This window comes from Leuciscus leuciscus, assembly GCF_965113295.1.
Source record: "Leuciscus leuciscus genome assembly, chromosome: 1".
NCBI classification, from domain to species: domain Eukaryota; kingdom Metazoa; phylum Chordata; class Actinopteri; order Cypriniformes; family Leuciscidae; genus Leuciscus; species Leuciscus leuciscus.
The window spans coordinates 71,208,766-71,229,368 of record NC_138725.1 but is presented as its reverse complement, the minus strand read 5'-3'; the positions used below and the strand labels follow the sequence as shown (position 1 = coordinate 71,229,368).

The 20,603-nt window shown below is 39.2% G+C and overlaps 1 long non-coding RNA gene across 1 annotated transcript in view; it reads left to right on the top strand.

The window, feature by feature from the left end:
- LOC309512654 overlaps positions 1–20,603 on the top strand; it is a 72,037-nt gene that overhangs the window by 16,187 nt on the left and 35,247 nt on the right. The window lies entirely within an intron of this gene.

Sequence of the window (20,603 nt, the reverse complement as noted above, 5' to 3'; positions counted from 1 at the left end):
GCATTGGGTTAGCTTTGGAGGCCTAATGTTCTATCTTCTATCTACTTATCTCCTACAGACTTCTCTTGGCGGCCCTACATTACAATAGTAATGGCAACAGAGATGTAGCTTGAACCAGTGAGGGTGAGGCACGCTACGCCGTTCGCTACCCGCGGTTTCGGAAAGGTGGCTGGGTAGTCCACCCCATCAAGGAGAAACCATCTTACGGTTAGTAGATTCACTTAGTTTTTCAATATCTTTTTTATGTGGGTCAACCATGTTACTAAATGTGTTCTAAACATTTCTCTCCTCAAGGATACGCAGCAAATCTTATGGTCTCTCTGGTAGAGGAATACTCTAAGTCACCACAGGCCCTACAAGAAAGCAGTGCTGTCTTGTCCTCTGCTGCCCCGCCCCCCCTCACCACTTTCCTCCAGAAGGTTGCCATGGATGAGGCAGTCAGCCTCCATCTCACACGACACTCACGCTTTAACATCTAATAAAAGATCAATTTTACCAGTACAGTTTGTTTCACTATGGATTTATTAATCGTCTTCCAAGCGGGGCCACTGGAAACCTTTGTATGTTTGTCCCTCCTCTGCAAACTGCCTCCTTATTGCTGACACAACACACGAAGGTATGGCTTTCCTAATGTCCCTGCCTAGTATTCCGTACGGCCAGCGGACAACCTGCCTGTATGCTGTGTATCGGAACTGCCTGTGGTGGAGATTGGGACATAATTACATTTTGATCATACCATGTTTTCATAGTAAACAATTCCAATAGTAAATATTGCATGTCCTGTTGGCTGATATTCTACTGTACTACACAAAATTGTTTTTATAGTAAGTATATGGAAACCACTGAGTTTAAAAACCTGCTTAACAGGATTTACTATTTTGGTGTAGAAAAGCTGGTTCTTTAAATTGCAGTGTGAAATAATTTTTGTTCAAAACATACTCTGCTCTGCTGGCTTGGAGAGGGCCATGCTCCTGTCTGAAGTTCATGTATGCTATCTGCAGCACAAAAGGATTCAGACAGGATGCTTCAAACCCTGGATGGAGTGTGAGGCAGGTAATGTCTTCTGGGGGATCTAGGGTTTGGACAAGGGACCAATAGGCGTCGACCTCCCTACAGCACACACTCTCCACTGCTGATGGCATAGCCTCACATCTACCACACAAGCACCTGTTAAACAAAATGTGCTAAGATAAACTCACTCTCCTTCCCTCCTTGTAGCTCTAGTGGTTGGTGTAAGACCTTGTAAGAAACGACATGTAGACTACCTACTTACTTCCTAAAGCTTATGTAAATATGCACTGTAAAAAGACGACCCCCCCTTACATTTATGCACAGTATAGGCTGTCAATTAGATGCATTTATCTGCATGCCTTACACCCAGTATCCCTCCACGTGACAATAAAATAAACTTGTAACAATGACTATATGTACATGAACAGCATATTCCCGTCCTAACCGGAACACTAACTGCTTTCATACACGTACTACGCAGTACATGCGAGCTCATTTACATAATGTCCGTCAGAAATACTAGGAGGGGAGTAGTATAACAGCCGGCTAAGTTCGGAATTCCAGCTGGCCGGTTATGTTGTTCAGATATACGGCCCAAACGCTTGACATCTGCAGAAGCAGAACATGCGGACACCTAGGTCTGAAAGCAGCTACTGATTAAAAATCAGCTAGCAATTTCTACAAAAATTTCACGGTAAACTATGTTGTGCAGAAATGCACAGCTTTTCCATCCCTGTCCAGACTAGCTGACCGTCACAGATGTAAGCTTACGTTATAGCCTACAGCATTCATTTAGAATCTGGGATCTAAATTCAATATTTTAAGGCACGTTGCATATGGTGACAATCTACATGGATGCTTGAAAAACAACAAAGTCGACAGCAATATTGCTAAATATGATTTATTAAAGATACTGCAATGTGATAAACAGAGACAACGTTAGCCACAATTAGCTATAGCCAGGGCTGGACTGGGACAAAAAATCGGCCCGGGCATTTTGGCCCAGACCGGCCCACTATATGATCATAAACACCACCCATCTTTGCACGCCCCTTAATTATATGCATACCAACTCCTATTCGTTAAAACCACTAATGCCATGTAATGAGTGAGTGAGAGTTAACAGATGAAATAAGTAAAAAATTGACATTTATTAATACAGTTGAACTATACTCCACAGTGGTGAATCTTAAAATAAGCTATAAGCTGCATTGGCATAGCAATACAAGTGTTTCTTACAGGATTTTTAGTAAAACTGTGGTGGGTGGACCTCGGTCCTTCTAGGGGGACGATTGACAAAATGAGAAAATTTTGTGCATTTTAATGTTAAATTCATCAATCTGGTGCACTTTGAGAGTTCAAAATTAAAAGCTCCAACCCATATTCAGTGTGCAAATTAAACAAAGAAAAATTCAAACCTCTTTTAGTTACAGTGTCTATTTACATTACACCTACTACATAATAATAGTTATAATATTAATCCAATGACAGTAATAGCCATATTTTGTAAAACAAATGCACAAAAAAATAAAGGAAACTTTCATAATTAGTTCTGTACCTATTTATAAGCACATGATCTTTTATTTTGACGCAAACTGCATCAAGCTTTTATTTTGGCGGAAAACATGGTTTACAAACGCCTCTCATTAAATTTCTAGTGAATTGCGTAATCGTCAACTATGCAGATGTGGAAATAATCTGTAACTGGGTTATGGATTCCTACACTCATGACATAGCCTAAAGGCCAATTTATACTTCTGCGTCGAGTGTACGCCGTAGTGTACGTCGTAGGGTACGCACGTAGGCGACGCCGTCGTGAGCATTTATACTTCTGCGAATGTCTGTGTTGCTCTGCAGTTACACCGCCGAAACGCTAGTTGGCGCGGGTGGGTTTTAATGTTCCAGTTCCACTGTGTTTACATTCCTCGCGGCTATTTTGAGTTTAGGTTTCTACGAGCAATGGCGACTGAAGGAGTCATACAGATGGCTGTATTTCCGCACTTCTTCAAGCAATCTCTCGGTCACTTGGTCTATTTCCATGGCTCTTCACTGATCTTTGGAATTTAAAAATGGCGGGCGAGTGGTGCAGAGTGCAGAAGATCATTCCGGAAATGCGTAGGAGGAAACGCGATGCTATCCAGCCGACCAATCACAGATCTTGCGGTCCGCGTCGCCGCGACGCGTAGTTACATTTTTGAGGAGGTGCGCGTCAGGGTACGGCGAAGGGTACGACGTATGGTACACGTCAATGCGTATGCTACGCCGTACCTTCTACGCGCACCCGACGCAGAAGTATAAATTGGCCTTAAGTGTTTTGAAAGTAGTTCTGCTTACCGTAGGCTCTACACTTTCTCATCTCTCTCCCCTGATCCTCCTCACTATCATCATCTGCCACAGGAGCTGATGAAGGGCAGAAAACATATATTTTGACACATAAAGCGTCTGCTTTAAGGGCCTGGTTCTATTTTTTCACGCTATTTCTCTGCACATTCCTTGCATTTCTTCTCCATCTCGCTGACTATTTTGACAGATACACACTGACATTGCTGCACTCTCGCTCACTCGTTTAAAGTTGTTATTGGGCCAGCCCAGTGTCAATCAAGAAAAGAACCAATGGGCCGCTGATCTACGTGTTTCATGGGCTGGTCTGTCAGAAAAAAAATAACTAACACGGACTTTTTTTGACCAATGCATTACACCGGCACAAACCCAGCGCCGCCAATTAAGCAAAACAAAACAAAACGAATGGGCCGCCGATGTACAAATTTTATGGGCCGTTAAAAAAAAATATATATATAATAATAATAATAATAAAAATTATGTATGAGTATGAGATTTATCGGCCCAAAAAGCACGTCGGCCCACCGGGAAAATGCCCGGTATGCCCAATGGCCAGTCCCGCCATGGCTATAGCCTGTGGTCACTCACCAAGACACCTGCCCAATTCTCCACCGATTCTCCTCACACCACAACTCTATCTCTCTCCTCTGTCCATTTACCCTTCCCCTTAACTCTGCCTGACCCCTCTCTTGCCTAGGCGGCTCATAATTATATGGCAATGGCCCATCGTAAGAGTTGACATTAGCCCCTACTGCAACCTCTTCACTGTCTGACTCCATTACGAAGAGATGAGATTTACCGGCCGTTGCGTCACTTCCGATCAGAGCGTTTTTGACAGCGGAAGTAATTTTACTCACACTTTCTTTTAAAAAACTTTTTTAATGCACATTTATGATTAATTTCTTCACGCAAATCGAGTTCCTACACTATTTATCTACACGTTCATTCACAGCGATCTTCAACTTGAAAGATGGGCTTTAACTGATGTGTAATAAGCTATGAAAGACAGTCCATAATGGAAGTATTAGAGTTAATTTTGAACAACTACATTGGTTAGAAGGATGCAGGGTTTGAAATGAGGGATTTTTATTCTACTTTTAATCTTTGAATTTTAGTGGTAAACATTTTTATTCAAATCAACCAGGGGTGTTAAATTGATATGGTTTTCTTAGTATGACAATCTATACTATTTCTTGTTTATACTGGAGTGACTGAGGGTCCGATTTATCGGGAAATACGGTAACAGTGCTTATCCATTTAGCCCGGCTTCAGATAAAATGTTTACTTGCTTGCTCCAAAGTTTTTATTTTTATTTAATTTTTCTTATTTCTTTCAAGGTTCAAGTAGAGTGATCAGGTATATGAAAATCAGATATGAAAGGTAACATGTGATGTAAAGACTTGAAACAACTCATCATTTATGGGTTTGATATAGAATTAGAAACAAGCGTGTTTTTAAGTTGTTATAATCAAAACTAATGTTAATGAAACCAAATCGTTTATCAGAGAATGATAAAGAGGAGGACTTGTTATGGAAATATTTATATTTTATTTGTATTTTATTTTCAATGATTTAACAAATGAAATGCCATACATTTACTTGGCTGTATTTTGAGTTTCTTTTATGATATTGGTACAGCTGCAAGGGTGTGTGTGTGACTCAGAGGTGAGAAGATTAGGGGGTTAGGGGAGCCACAGGGGTTCCTCTGTGTCTTTTGTTTAGTGGGGGCTGTAAGAGATAGCTTTTGAAAAAGAACACTATAAAGAAGCTGGCCCACCTCTGCTCTGAGTCTCACTCCGCCTGCAGCTGGTCTGTGGATGGATTGGGAACATTTCTTGCAAGAAATAAATATCTTTTAAAGGGATACTCCACTTTTTTTGGAAATAGGCTCATTTTACAACTCCCCCAGAGTTAAACAGTTGAGTTTTACCGTTTTCGAATCCATTCAGCCGATCTCCGGGTCTGGGGGTCTCACTTTTAGCATAGCTTAGCATAATGAATTGAACCGGACAAGACCATTAGCATCTCTCTCAAAAAAATTTACAAAGAGTTTCGATATTTTTCCTATTTAAAACTTGACTCTTCTGTAGTTGCATCGTGTACTAAGACCGACGGAAAATGAAAAATTGCGATTTTCTAGGCTGATATGGCTAGGAACTATACTCTCATTCCTGCGTAATAATCAAGAAACTTTGCTTCAGTACCATGAGTCCAGCAGGTGTAATGATATGACGCAGCACCTGATAATAGTCCCCAGTTTAGTAGCCTATTATCAGGCGGCATGCGCTGCGTCATATCATTACGCCTGCTGGACTCATGGTACGGCAGCAAAGTTTCTTGATTATTACGCAGGAATGAGAGTATAGTTCCTAGCCATATCAGCCTAGAAAATCGCAACTTTTCATTTTCCGTCGGTCTTAGTACACGATGCAACTACAGAAGAGTCAAGTTTTAAATAGGAAAAATATCGAAACTCTTTGTTAATTTTTTTTAAAAGAGATGCTAATGGTCTTGTCCGGTTCAATTCATTATGCTAAGCTATGCTAAAAGTGAGACCCCCAGACCCGGAGATCGGCTGAATGGATTCGAAAACGGTAAAACTCAACTGTTTAACTCTGGGGGAGTTGTAAAATGAGCCTATTTCCAAAAAAAGTGGAGTATCCCTTTAAGGACAATTTGATCCTGATGTCTCTTATGCTGTGATGCTGTTATTGTTAATTATTGTTTTGCTTTTACAATACCGAATAACAATGGAGCTTTGTGTGATCTCAGAGTAATAGGCCTATGCATTTGTAAGGAAAAACTATAGGATCTCCAACATTATTGGGTATTACAGATAATAGTAGGCTAATAAGAATAAAGATAAGCATGTATCAGACAATGATAATATTTTATACAAAACGAAACCATCAACACAGTCCAGCATCAGACAACAGCAGCGCAGAAGAATGTTGACATGGGTGTCGACGCTTGATAAGGCAGAACATTCTGCCAGACCCAGGCGGTCCAACATCGTACTGGTTCTATCACCTGCAGGCATGTAATAATCTTCGGAAATACTACCATTTCTCTGTCCACGCTTCACTTCATCTGCAAGTGAATGTAACGCTCGTATCAGCGCGCCACCGCCGTGTTTCCTTCCAACACCTCAAAATACGCACCAAAGCCTATACAGGTCCTTCTCAATAAATTAGCATATTGTGATAAAGTTCATTATTTTCCATAATGTAATGATACAAATTAAACTTTCATATATTTTAGATTCATTGCACACCAACTGAAATATTTCAGGTCTTTTATTGTTTTAATACTGATGATTTTGGCATACAGCTCATGAAAACCCAAAATTCCTGTCTCAATAAATTAGCATATCATGAAAAGGTTCTCTAAAGGAGCTATTAACCTAATCATCTGAATTCACGAATGAACTCTAAACACCTGCAAAAGATTCCTGAGGCTTTTAAAAACTCCCAGCCTGGTTCATTACTCAAAACCGCAATCATGGGTAAGACTGCTGACCAGAAGGCCATCATTGACACCCTCAAGCAAGAGGGTAAGACACAGAAAGAAATTTCTGAACGAATAGGCTGTTCCCAGAGTGCTGTATCAAGGCACCTCAGTGGGAAGTCTGTGGGAAGGAAAAAGTGTGGCAAAAAACGCTGCACAACGAGAAGAGGTGACCGGACCATGAGGAAGATTGTGGAGAAGGACCGATTCCAGACCTTGGGGGACCTGCGGAAGCAGTGGACTGAGTCTGGAGTAGAAACATCCAGAGCCACCGTGCACAGGCGTGTGCAGGAAATGGGCTACAGGTGCCGCATTCCCAAGGTCAAGCCACTTTTGAACCAGAAACAGCGGCAGAAGCGCCTGACCTGGGCTACAGAGAAGCAGCACTGGACTGTTGCTCAGTGGTTGCTCAAATTTTGCATGTCATTCGGAAATTAAGGTGCCAGAGTCTGGAGGAAGACTGGGTAGAAGGAAATGCCAAAATGCCTGAAGTCCAGTGTCAAGTACCCACAGTCAGTGATGGTCTGGGGTGCCATGTCAGCTGCTGGTGTTGGTCCACTGTGTTTTATCAAGGGCAGGGTCAATGCAGCTAGCTATCAGGAGATTTTGGAGCACTCCATGCTTCCATCTGCTGAAAAGCTTTATGGAGATGAAGATTTCATTCTTCAGCATGACCTGGCACCTGCTCACAGTGCCAAAACCACTGGTAAATGGTTTACTGACCATGGTATTACTGTGCTCAATTGGCCTGCCAACTCTTCTGACCTGAACCCCATAGAGAATCTGTGGGATATTGTGAAGAGAAAGTTGAGAGACGCAAGACCCAACACTCTGGATGAGCTTAAGGCCGCTATCGAAGCATCCTGGGCCTCCATAACACCTCAGCAGTGCCACAGGCTGATTGCCTCCATGCCACGCCGCATTGAAGCAGTCATTTCTGCAAAAAGGATTCCCGACCAAGTATTGAGTGCATAACTGAACATAATTATTTGAAGGTTGACTTTTTTTGTATTAAAAACACTTTTCTTTTATTGGTCGGATGAAATATGCTAATTTATTGAGACAGGAATTTTGGGTTTTCATGAGCTGTATGCCAAAATCATCAGTATTAAAACAATAAAAGACCTGAAATATTTCAGTTGGTGTGCAATGAATCTAAAATATATGAAAGTTTAATTTTTATCATTACATTAGGGAAAATAATGAACTTTATCACAATATGCTAATTTATTGAGAAGGACCTGTAGCTGTGTCCCAATGTGAAGTCTGCATCCTCCGACGAAGGCCGTATTTGAAGGCCGATTGCGTCACAGCGGCGCGTCGAAACGTCACAGCGGAGCGACGAAGGATGTCCCAATTCAAAGGCTGCACACTTCGGAGGTCGCATTTGAAGGCCGATTGCGTCACCGCGGCGCGATGAAGGCTGTCCCAATTCAATTCTGCATCCTCCGAAGTCCGTATTCGAAGGCCGGTTGCGTCATCGCGGCGCGACGAAGGCTAAAGCGACGCCAAATGCACCCTTCGTTTCCAGGGGGGCAGGGTTTCATATTATTTTGAAGTAGCCCCGGGCGCCGCCATTGGCTAGCGGACCATCACCTGCTGTTAGCATCCCATTGACTCCCATTCATTTTGGCGTCACTTTGACAGCGAATAACTTTACATCTGAGGCGTTTAAAGACTCCATTTGTCCATTATTTATTTCTAAAGAAACACGAAAATGTATAAAAGGCTCCATTACCTTGTATCTTACGTTATGGCCCCGTAGAAGCAGTTTTTGTAAAAATAGGCTAACGATTGCGTCATAACCACTCGACTCTCTGTCGCACAGTAGAGAGATTACCGTATGGACAGGAGGAGAAGCTCGCGCGCAATCGGGGGGACGTGGAGGCAAAATGACAAAGTAATTAATCAGAATACTTGGCAAAAGTTTCTCCTGCTTCTAGCTCATGGACACCTCCTACTCACACTCTCCGTCTCTGCAAGTTTCGGAAGGGAATTATTCAGATTTCTCTCGGCACAGCTACTAGTAGATAGACGGGTTGCTCACGTCACATCTATGTCGTCAAGCTCAGTTTGAGTCTGCGCAGTACGCTCGACCATCAGGAAGTTGGTGCTTCTATTTGACTTCACTTGTCTCCGTTGAATCCAATGGGGTCGCTGTGTCCAGTTTATATACTGTCTATGTTCGTTTCCCCGTGAAAGGAAGGATACATAGGCTGCGTTCCAGTCCAAAATTGTCATGCCCTTCACTCGCTAACTTCCCTCCGTCTCGTTCACTCGGATGTACGTCATTGCGAGTGCTCACTACTGGCGGAAACTGCAATGGGCTGAAATGGAACGTCCTAAGCCCTTGATCACTTGGAATCAGCTGTGGAGTTGATTTATTATTTACATTTTGTTTCCCTTTAAGAATTTGTTTAATGCAGCATCCAAATGTATATAGGTGTGTTTGGGTTGTTTTAAATTAAAAATATATATTATTAATATATCATAGAGTTGTCTGTTGTGGTGGTGATTAGACGAGATATGTGGTGACGTCACAATCGTACTGCATTGTGGGACATATAGGTGCCTGAAGTGTACATTGAAGCAGACTCGCTCCCTCGGTCAAAATCGAGGGAACGAGGGTCTGTCCATATAAACTTCCCTCGTCCACTTCACGAAGTGGAACGCACTTCAAAATGGCGGCAGGGATTCCCCCAAGGGGAAGTGCTTAGGGAAGTTCGCAAGTGCGTGTCTAAAAGTGGACTGGAACGCAGCCATAAATGGACACTTATGCTGCGTTCCAGTCCACTTTTAGACATGCACTTGCGAACTTCCCTAAGCACTTCCCCTCGGGGGAATCCCTGCCTATTTATTTATTAACACACATATAAACATTTGGATGCTGCATTAAACAAAATCTTAAAGGGAAAAAAATGTAAATAATAAATCAACTACATAGCTGATTCCAAGTGATCAAGGGCTTAGGACGTTCCAATTCAGCCCATTGCAGTTTCCGCCAGTAGTGGGCACTCGCAATGACGTACATCTGAGTGAACGAGACGGAGGGAAGTTAGCAAGTGAAGGGCATGACAACTTTGGACTGGAACGCAGCCTTAGCAGACTATCCTACCCCATAAGTCATCGCGCGTCGGTGACGACAGCATTTTTATTTAAAAAAAAAATTGACGGCCGAGAGTTCGCTGGTGGACGGCAAATTCACATTTAAATGTAAGTATTATGTTTTCATTTACTCAAATAGCTAGTGAAACCACAGTTAAAAGCCACAAGTTTTTCTTTCTTATGAACTTCATCTTAACTCCATCACCATTGCGTGGCTTCATTTGTCAGGTGGTCTGAGGCAAAACTTGTGCTAATATTAGTTTAATAATTGTTTCAGGGAGCAAGGAGCAGACAGCTCAATTTATTAAACTGCAATTAAAAAAAAAAAAAAACGAAATAAATTAAATAAAATTTTATTGTAATATATGCACTAGTCTGTCTAACTTGTGTAAATAAGAAATATCACTCACCCTATAAAGCCCACAACAATAAGAAAAGCAGTAGATAAGGCAATGGGGTTTCACTTTTATGTGTTTTTGTAGTGCTGTCATGCAAGCTATGTCTACAAAGGTTTTAACCAAATTTGAGTATTCATGAATATGATTTTAAAAATACAAAGTAAGAAAGTTGAGATCACATCTTTGCTGAAATGTATTGTGCTGTTGTTATTAACAAGCCATGGTTAATTTGCTCTGCCTTAGGATTGCACGTGTCCTGGGACAGGAGAGGGTGTGAGTGGGAAACCCACTGCTGAAACTTGGCCCTGGTTTGTCCTCATGGATGAGATGTTGGGACAGAGGCATTGCACCCTCATTGCCTCAATCCCTGAGGACACACCAGGGCCGAGTTCAGCAGTGTGTGACCAAGAAGAGGAGCATCAGCATCAGCACCAGCACCAGCAGCACCAGCACCACGATGAAGGCAAGACAGAGAGGACGAGTTTTTGGACTTGATTAGAGAAGACATGGGACTGCAGAGGCGAGGAGAGCACAAGAGAGAATGGACAGACTGTTTTCTCCTCTTGAAAGAATCATTGAGAAATATGTATATATATATATATATTCTTGTTTAACTTTTTTTCACTTATATTTTTTAAAAGGAAAAAAAAATTATGCAACTTTAAATGTGTAAATAAAAGAGAATTCATTGCTCGGGACATTGTTTATTTTTGTAATGACAGTCATAATTTCTACATGAAACAAATTGTTCTATAACTTTTTTCCCCCAACTATTTACAACATATTTTAAACATATCAAAATCAACATAAACATTTAAATTTACAGTACATAAAATAAGAAAAAATGATGTAGACTTTTATTCAGCTGAGTGGGAGACCCTGGTTTGCTGCTGGACCGGGATGGGCTCCACAATAGAGACCCTGGTAAGGCCTCCTGCTGGTGGGACATCATCTGGGATATTCTCCAGAGTGTTTGACTGCATATTTACACTATCCACGTCTACCAACAGGTTTGCAGGGCTGACTCATGGAATAAATATTGAGATACTTTATTACACTGAAGTACTTTTAATAACCACTAATACCGCTTTGGGGAAAAACTACTAGTCATATATTTCAAACCTTAGTTAAGCAAACTTATCTTGCATACTCTAATGTACTTAAGGTATCAAGAGTAAAAGTAAAGGAATTCTGGAGGAAAAAAAAACTTGTCAGGGTTTTTATGATGGTTCTGCTTTTATATTACTGCATATGTTGCATTTTACTTCTTAATATTTTCAAGGTTGATACATTTAAACTATATACTTTTGTGTAGTTTATTGTAAAACAATGCATCATATTGTAAAATAATTTTGTAGTGTTGTGTCCTGTGTGGGAAAATTACTTCGAGTATTAACGATGTAGTTCCTTACATACCACCACTGGTTATTTTGAAAATTAAACTAACAAAATGTAGGCCTATTGTCACAATATTAACAAATTGTTGCTAACTACAGCACCGTCCCATTTCAAAGGGCGCATCTGAAGCGCTCGGACCGGTCTAGCGGCGGAGGATTGTTCTTGTCGCCTAGCAACAGTGACTGACAGCTGCCGATGACGAGTGGGAGTAACATTCGCACTGGACTTTTTATATTCAACTGAGTTTTATATTCAAATAGGGTTGAAAACCTGTGTAAATATATTTACCATGGTCCATTTATGTGCATAATAAAAAGAATACACTAGCCTACAAAATCGCATCAGGTAATATATAAATGAACATTTGAATCTTCGGCTAAGCCGAAAGTAGGCCTACATGACCTGGTCCTCCAGTAAAATATAAAACATAAAAATTACAATAGCCAATTCTGGCTCCATAGCTGTTTACTTAATTATATCAAATGAATTGTCAGGATGGCAGCATACTCTTGCACCGTTGCTTGGCGCCTGGAGAGGTAATCCGGAACACCTGGCTGCACAATTAGGAAATCCTACGAAGGCTACATGGTGTGTCGTTCGGAGGACGCATAGGCTGCATCGTTTGAAGTCCGCAGCCTTCGAAGGATGCAGTCTTCACATTGGGACACAGCTTACCTGTTGCCGAGCCACGCCTTCACGCAGTGATTGACAGGGTGGGGCGGGCACGTGATCGGCTCAGAATACATTTTCAAATTGCACATTGAATTTCGCTACATTCATTGCGGACACTTAATGGAAATGCAATCGCAAGTGTCTTAATTGTGAGTGTAAATGCAATTAAGAAAAAATTACATTTAAATTACAATTTTGCCACAGTTTTTGCTTGAACGTTTTAAACATATCTAATCATTTCTGTAATACATTTTAATTTTGCAACTTATAAAGCGTTAAAATATGTATTCAATTTACATATTACAACTAGTGTATGAAATGGCAAATGTAAATTATATAAATGAATTTTCATTTTGCACCAAACGTTGCACTAACAGTTATAGTTATGTGTGTTAACCAATTACATAATGCAATGAATAAATATTAAATAACATGTTCAATTGCTTAAATATTTTTGTTTACCCAAAGTAGTCCTGACTGAAAACATTTGAAAAAATTGTATTCAAACACACACATTTGTTTTACTTAAACTTTTACGTCACTTCACTAAACGAAAATATAGTAAAGTAAAAAGTACTTGACAAAACAATCAGTTAAAGGGCTTATGATAATATAAGAACAACTTAAACCAAGAGAGGATCAACAACAGCAAAATTTTGAAGAGGTGAAATTGAAATATTACTCTAACCACGAGGAATTAGTTACAACTTTTATGTATAATCCCAGTGGTATTCCATTCACAATTAGAAAGATAATAGAAATAAAACAGTGCACTGTACAGTAAACTTTTGCCTTGCTGTTCATTATCTGTCAGATTTGCTGCACCAATGCGTACAGGTTCAGTCACTACTGTTAATAATAATGTAGCCCCTATTAATGTACTACAACCTTAAACAAAACAAAAATACAGTATTATATTATTATGTAAAACAGTAGTATTAGGTATTGTCAAAATGTCACGTGTAGTAAGTCAGTCTGGTCACTAGGAAAGCACTACAGCCTTAGGAACATGAAAAAATACTTTAGGGGAATAACAGTAATTTTTTTCATAAACATTTGATTATTGTACGTACAGTAAGGGAGGTATTGTCAAAATGTCACGTGTAGTAAGTCAGTCTGGTCACTAGGAAAGTACTACAACCTTCTGATAGTAAAAAAATCCCTTTGGTGAATTAATGTAATTTTATTCTAAAAATATTTATGTACATTATGTACAGTGAGGCAGGTTTCCTAAATACAATCATTATAATGCACTTTTTATTGTTGCTAAAGTACAATCAATAGCATTAGAACACATAATGTGAGAGAGATTTGCTGGTACATCTGTACTTTGCAAAAATGTAGTTGTCTGTTTGCACACAATGGAAAAAAATTGAACTTTTTAGACGGTCCCTATCTTCTGTACCACACACATTGGACATTCAGTGAACATTCGCAACTTTGTATGCCATTAAAACAATATTTGCCCATTTTGATCGATTGTGGAGAGTGTTGTAGTTCACCATCTTTGTCCTAAAGATCATGTAGCTGCTTTTATTTTGCAAAAAGGTGCTTTATTGCGCTTGTTATTGAGACAGTTTTTAAGCAAAAAAGTGCGAATGTGCGAATATAAAACCAACTTTACCTAAGTTTTCTACGGCACCGAAGCATACCGCTATCGATTTTTAACAAAACAAGTCTACTCAAATATCTAATCTAACCTAACTATTTTCACTCGTTATTGTCTAAAAAACAGAGAGTTATCCAAAGATAGGCTTACTTTGCGCCAGTAGACAGCAGCTTTTTTCTCCCATAAATAAAACCTTGCTACTTGGGGTATTTTACATGCACAGTGCCAACAATAATTTAATGCTGCTATCCAAAATATTTAATTCAATTCAAGTATTATATTAGATACATTTTAATACTTAAATGTACACCGTACACGTATAAGTTAGGGATGGCTGACGCGAAACTGACGTTCCAAAGCTTTTCGAGATCCCGAAGCGCAGATGTTTCGAAACACTGATCCGAAAGCGTGATTCAAAACACCCATGTCACGTGACTACGGCTAAATAAAGCTTCGGGTGGTTCACAAGTGTTTCGACCATAGACAGTATAAGTTTCGACGGGTGGTATGGTCCGCCGAATCAGCGTTTGATTGACAGGGTCGGGAACAGACCACACAATCGCATATCTGTATACAAGTGAAGTCAACAACGCATCTTGACCTCGTGGGTTTTTGTGAGAGGAGTTTGATTTTGAGATAGCGGATTTTTGGTGATATGGTGACATTTATAGTGCGATTTGTTTAGTTATATTTAGGCTTACATTTAAATGTACACATTGACTGATAGGCTAGAGACAGACAGAGTACAGTGACACATTAATAGATGCATAGACAGAAAGATAGAGTGAGACATTGTGGCTTGATTTCTTTTATTAATATTCATTTTTCATGACCAAAATAACATTATGAGCCTACAGGTTACAAGCTTCACATATTAGAAAAACACAATAATAATAAAAACAATGTTTTGAATGGCTCGTTGTCAAGGTTGTTTCAGATCAACACCTGCAAGTGACCACTAGGTGTCACCGTTGAGACGGGTGTCGGATTGTTTCGAAGCCTCGACACAATATGGCACATTTGCTTCAACTGTTTCATTGTTTCACGAAGCCTCGATCTGCCCACCACTAGTATAAGTCTAGTAATAATAATCCTAGTAATAAGTAGACATTTAAAATACATCAATAACTGATATCATAGTTCAACACAGATAAAATCAGAGTTAAGTCTTGCTTTACGTGTTGCTCAATGAGGATTCTTCTTCTTCTTCTTCTTCTTCTTCTTCTTCTTCTTCTTTTTTTTTTATGGCGGTTGGGGAACAACTTTTAAGTGTGCATTACCGCCACCTCCTGATATGGAGTGTGGATCACAATAGCCTTTACTCACTAATCTTTAAATAAATACATAAATAAAATCAATAAATAACTACATAAATATCTAATAACATTATTAATATTAACACATTATCATTCACATCATTACTAAATAACTTTCTAAGACAACTAAACTCATATCCTTCTAATAAGCCCTGTTTTATTTAAAAACACAAATATTGCTCTATACCCTACATGCCCTGAATTCATTTGTAATATTTCCTTCATTTCAAATCTATCAGCTTCATCCTTTCCTCCTTATACCTATGACAATTAATGATTACATGTTCTACTGTTTCATTAATATTACAGACCTCACACATCCCAGTTTCATGTTTCCCTATTATTTTAAGCGTACTATTTAATCCAGTATGCCCAAATCTCATTCTCGAAATAATGTCCTCTTCCTTTTTATTCCTATTATTTTCTCTCATTCCTACTACCCTCTTTTGGATACTGTGTAGTACATTCTTGCTTTTGTTTCCATATTCCACTCCTCTTGCCACTTCTTTCTCATTTCTGCTTTGATTATGCTTTTAACTTCCGCCTTACTATAACTTACTACCATATCCATCTATGTTTTTTTTGGTTGCATTTCTTGCATATTTGTCTGCCAATTAATTTCCATCTCTATTATGGGCTGGATGAATCCAGATGAATTTTACTACAACTCCTACTCTATTAATTCTGAAAACAGTTTGGACTATTTCCAACATAATATCCTGTCTTGCTTCTGATTGCATGTTCTTAATACTGGTTAACGCACTGCTTGAATCTGACCCTATTGACACTTCCATTGGCTTACTATTTTCTACCCACTCGAGAATGACCAACATTTCTCCTGCAAACACTGACAATTTATAATTTACTCTCTTATTTAACATAACATTCATTTCTGGTATAATGAATGCAGCTCCTACTCTATTATCATCTGTTTTTGATGCATCTGTATATATCTTAGTAAACATAGAATAATTCTCCTCTAGGTATCTACTAACCTGACTCCTGTCAATACTATTCTCTTTTTTCCACTCTAAAAGGTGCAAATCTACCTCTAATTCCCCTAATAGCCAAGGTGGAACATTGGATAATGGCACAGTGGGGTCGACGTGGACTTTCTCAATCCTGAGGAGACAAAATGCGAGATGGGTCTGTCTGCGGACATAGACAGTATATACTGTAAACTGGACACAGCGACCCCATAGGTTTCAACGGAGAAAAGTGAAGCAAATTAGAAGCACTCACTTCCTGATGGCTGAGCGTACTGTGCAGACTCAAACTGAGCTTGACGACGTGGATGTGACGTGAGCAGCCTGTCTGACAGTTGTAAGTCTTCTAGTAGCTGTGCCAAGAGAAATCTGAATCATTAGGCTTGTTTGAGATGAGCAAAATCTGCGCAGAACCGATCACCGGTGATCAGCGCGAGATGCATGCCGGTTAGAAATGTGTCCGAGTGCGGTCCGCCTTGCTCCGATGTCATGCTGACGTATGTCAAAAATCTCTCGCGAGCGCAAGGCGGATGTGTCGGATTCTGCAGTCGAGCGCAGTTGCTCTCCACCGACTGCGCTGATCAAAAGCATGATGGGAAACGACTTGCTGACGACACAGCTTAATGCTCATTGGTTTAAACAACCGTGATGTATTGTTCTCTTTTTAAATGTTTGATTTTAAAACTCTAATATCATGTTTTATGTGTATACATTATGTGTGAATATTCCCAAACTATCTGAGAGCGCGATTTCTATGGGTTATGCAATGTAATATATATATATATATAACACATATGTCTGTATTAAAGAAAACTGTCCGTCTTGCCTGCGCTTTTTTCACTCCTCCCCTCACTGCAGCCGCCCACTCTCGCCTACATTTCAGGCGAGGCAAGGTGCATCTCAAACAAGCCTATTCCCTTCCGAATCTTGCAGAGACGGAGCAACTTTATGACTCTCTATGGGCTTCTCCCTTGACTTTATCAGACTTTATGCCTCCACGTCTCCCCGATTGACTGCGAGCTTCTCCTCCTGTCTATACGGTAATTTCCAGAGAGTCGCATGGTGATGACGCAATCGTTAGCCTACTTTTACAAAAACTGCTTCTAAGGGGCCATAACGTAAGATACAAGGTAATGGAGCCTTTTATACATTGTCGTGTTTCTTTAGAAATAAACAATGGACAAATGGAGTCTTTAGACGCCTCAGATGTAAAGTTATTCGCTGTCAAAGTGACGCCAAAATGAATGGGAGTCAATGGGATGCTAACAGCAGGTGAAGGCTTGTTAGCCAATGGCGGCTCCCGGGGGTGGTACGGAATTCAAGCGCTGGATTGACCCCCTGTCTGCGGACTGCAAGAGAGGGGCGTAACAGGAAGTGGGCGTAACTTGAAGTTGTCCAAATCACACAGAACCACGCGACGCGATATGTCAAACTCAAAACGAGATGTTGTCGGCAAGATACCAGCTCGTATAGAGACAACGGTAAGAATATTTTCACGAGATAACCGTGTAAATCGAAGTGTAGGGGAGACCCCGGGGATGGTTGTAACAATTTTGACCTTTCTGTCTGTAGCTTGTAGTACTTTGAAGTCAGTGTGTTCAAAAAGTGATCCAAACTAGTTACAAGTGTCTGCTATTAAATGACATAGCTATTATCTTTGCACCACAAACAGAAAATGCATGGTTTAGTTTCAAACACGAGGAGTGAAATGTTACAATTCACCCCATAGTCTGGGTTAGTTGTAACATACCCTGGGGTGAGATGTAACATTATGATATCCACCGGGGTGATATGTAACATCATGAAATAAGGATTTTGACAAAAAAAATATTTTGAAAGGTTTTTATTCAACACTGACTTTTCAATATAACTAGTCATAGTAATTACCATTATAAATTGAACTTGAACTCAAAAAATTGTTTGTTTGTAAGTGTTAGTATTGGCCATAATAAAATTGAACACTTGAACATTGTGTGTGTGTGTGTGTCTGTTAAAGTAATTGACCATAAGAACTAAATTAATGAACTAAATTAAAGAATTAAACGTTTGTGTGTTACTCTCAGTCATAGTAATTGACCATAATTAAACTTGAACACTTGAACATTGTGTATGTGTAAGTGTAAGCACTTTTCTTGGGGTAGGTTATAACGTTTCATTGTTGTTACAACTAACCCAGAGTCTTGTTGTTACAACTAACCCAGAGTCATGTAGCCATGAACTAGCTCACCTTACAGCTAACAGGCAAAACATTAGCACTAACAACTTGCATGGAAAATATCTACACAGACACACAATAAACATAATAAAAGTTTGAGGAGTTTAACTACAAAGCAGAAATTCCCATAACAAAAACAAAAAAAGTTAAAAAAAGTTACTTTCATACCTCAAATTTGTTTTTTCCACTCTAACATGTGCTGTGTCTCCAACAGGGCTCTACTTTTTCACATGTGGAATAAGAACTAAACTGAGCATGTGCGAAGTGAATCAGGTGATTTGTAACTAGTTCCTGATTGGACATATTGGAGTTGTTACAACTGACCCGTGTTACAACCATCCCCGGTCTCCCCCTATAAGTCATATTGCCGCTTTTTACATTGCAGCAAGGGCAGAGCAAAGCGTTTGGAACTTTGAGCTCGTCAATCTGTCTCGCTGAGTGTCACACAGATGCCAGGTCATTCTACAGAAACGTCCACTTTTGTATGGAAAGATGTTAGATTAACCTTTGACTTTATGAGTACACATAAATTACAGTTAATGATTTTTATTTTTATTTTTTTTGTGCATTTATTTAATATTAATATTGTGCAATATTAAAGGTTTTTATGAAATATTATTTCCATTTTTTTCAGCACATGTAGTCAGTTACAGAAAAATAATAATAATAATGCAACAAATAAGGAGATTGTTATATTTATTTTAATCAGGTTTGTTAAAAGTGTGCTTGAAAGTTAATTTGCGCAACCACGTATTTGCTATAATGATGAAAATATTTGAAAACCAGTTAAAATCAAGTAATGATGCAATCCTTTAAATCTTAACATTTGAGTGTAAGCAGAATTAAATGGATGTAAAATTATCATCATGTCACATGTGATATTTTATTTAATGTGACATGTACTGTATGTCATTGGTGATTCATTGTGTCACTGGTGTTACTGTCTTTTTTTTTCAAAGACCAAAGATCATTATTCTTCAACTATAATTAAGTAGATGAGACTAAATTGTTACATCTGGCATACAATCTAAATTAATAGCTTTGAATAAAGTTCATCTATACTGGAGATCGCGCTGAAGAAGTCTCGTTCCGAACACATCGCGATATTACTCCTCGATCCTCGACTCCTCGCGGTGCAATTAGAGAATTGAGATGTCCTTCAAGATGGCTGTGCTCGATCGGTTTCCGGGTCATAGGACGGAGGAGAGAGGAGACGAGGAGGGATATTGAGAAGTTTTTTTAATTTTTTTTAATTTTTTTTTATTGAAGTGTCAAATTTACAACAATAACTGGCTTAGTCATAATTTACAAAAATATCATTGCAAACAGGGAACGGAGCACGTATAATGAAAAAAAAATATATATAAACAAAAATAATAAATGACAAATAATAAAATAAGACAGTAGTTAAGGGGCTTCAGTTAATTTTAAAGCATCAATAAAATTAAGCAATTTACTTGCTGTTTTCTTCTTCATAAACAACAGGGACTTATAGTACAATGCAAATTATCTCTTGAAGACAGAAAAAAGAGGCTGTGTCTTTATCCATTTACATTTGTGGATGAAAAATTTACCAGAAATAATTAAAGTGTTTAAAAGCAGATCATGGTTTTTGTCCTTCATTATAATTCCAAATGTAATGTTATCTCTGGTGAAACTAGAGAGAGACTGGAGATAAGGCTCCAACCAATCATACATGTCACACCAGAATGTGTTACTGTAAGGGCAGAAGAAAAACAAATGATCCGTGGTCTCTATTTCTTCATCACAGAATATACAGTTGGTTAGATCAAATTTAAATCTACGTGAGAGGAGGTCACTTGAAGGATAAATGTCATTCATGACTTTGAAGTGAAGCTCTTTAGCTTTTGGTGATATAGGTAATTTAAAAAAGTCTGTGCGCAGTTTTTTCAGAGAAGAATGATTGAAGATAAGATGCATTTCGGCTATATTGCATTGGGTATAAGGTCAAAGTAAAGAGATCACGGAACACTTTGTTTTGCAGAGTCCTACTACAGAACTGGTGACCAGCAATCATCAGTGAAG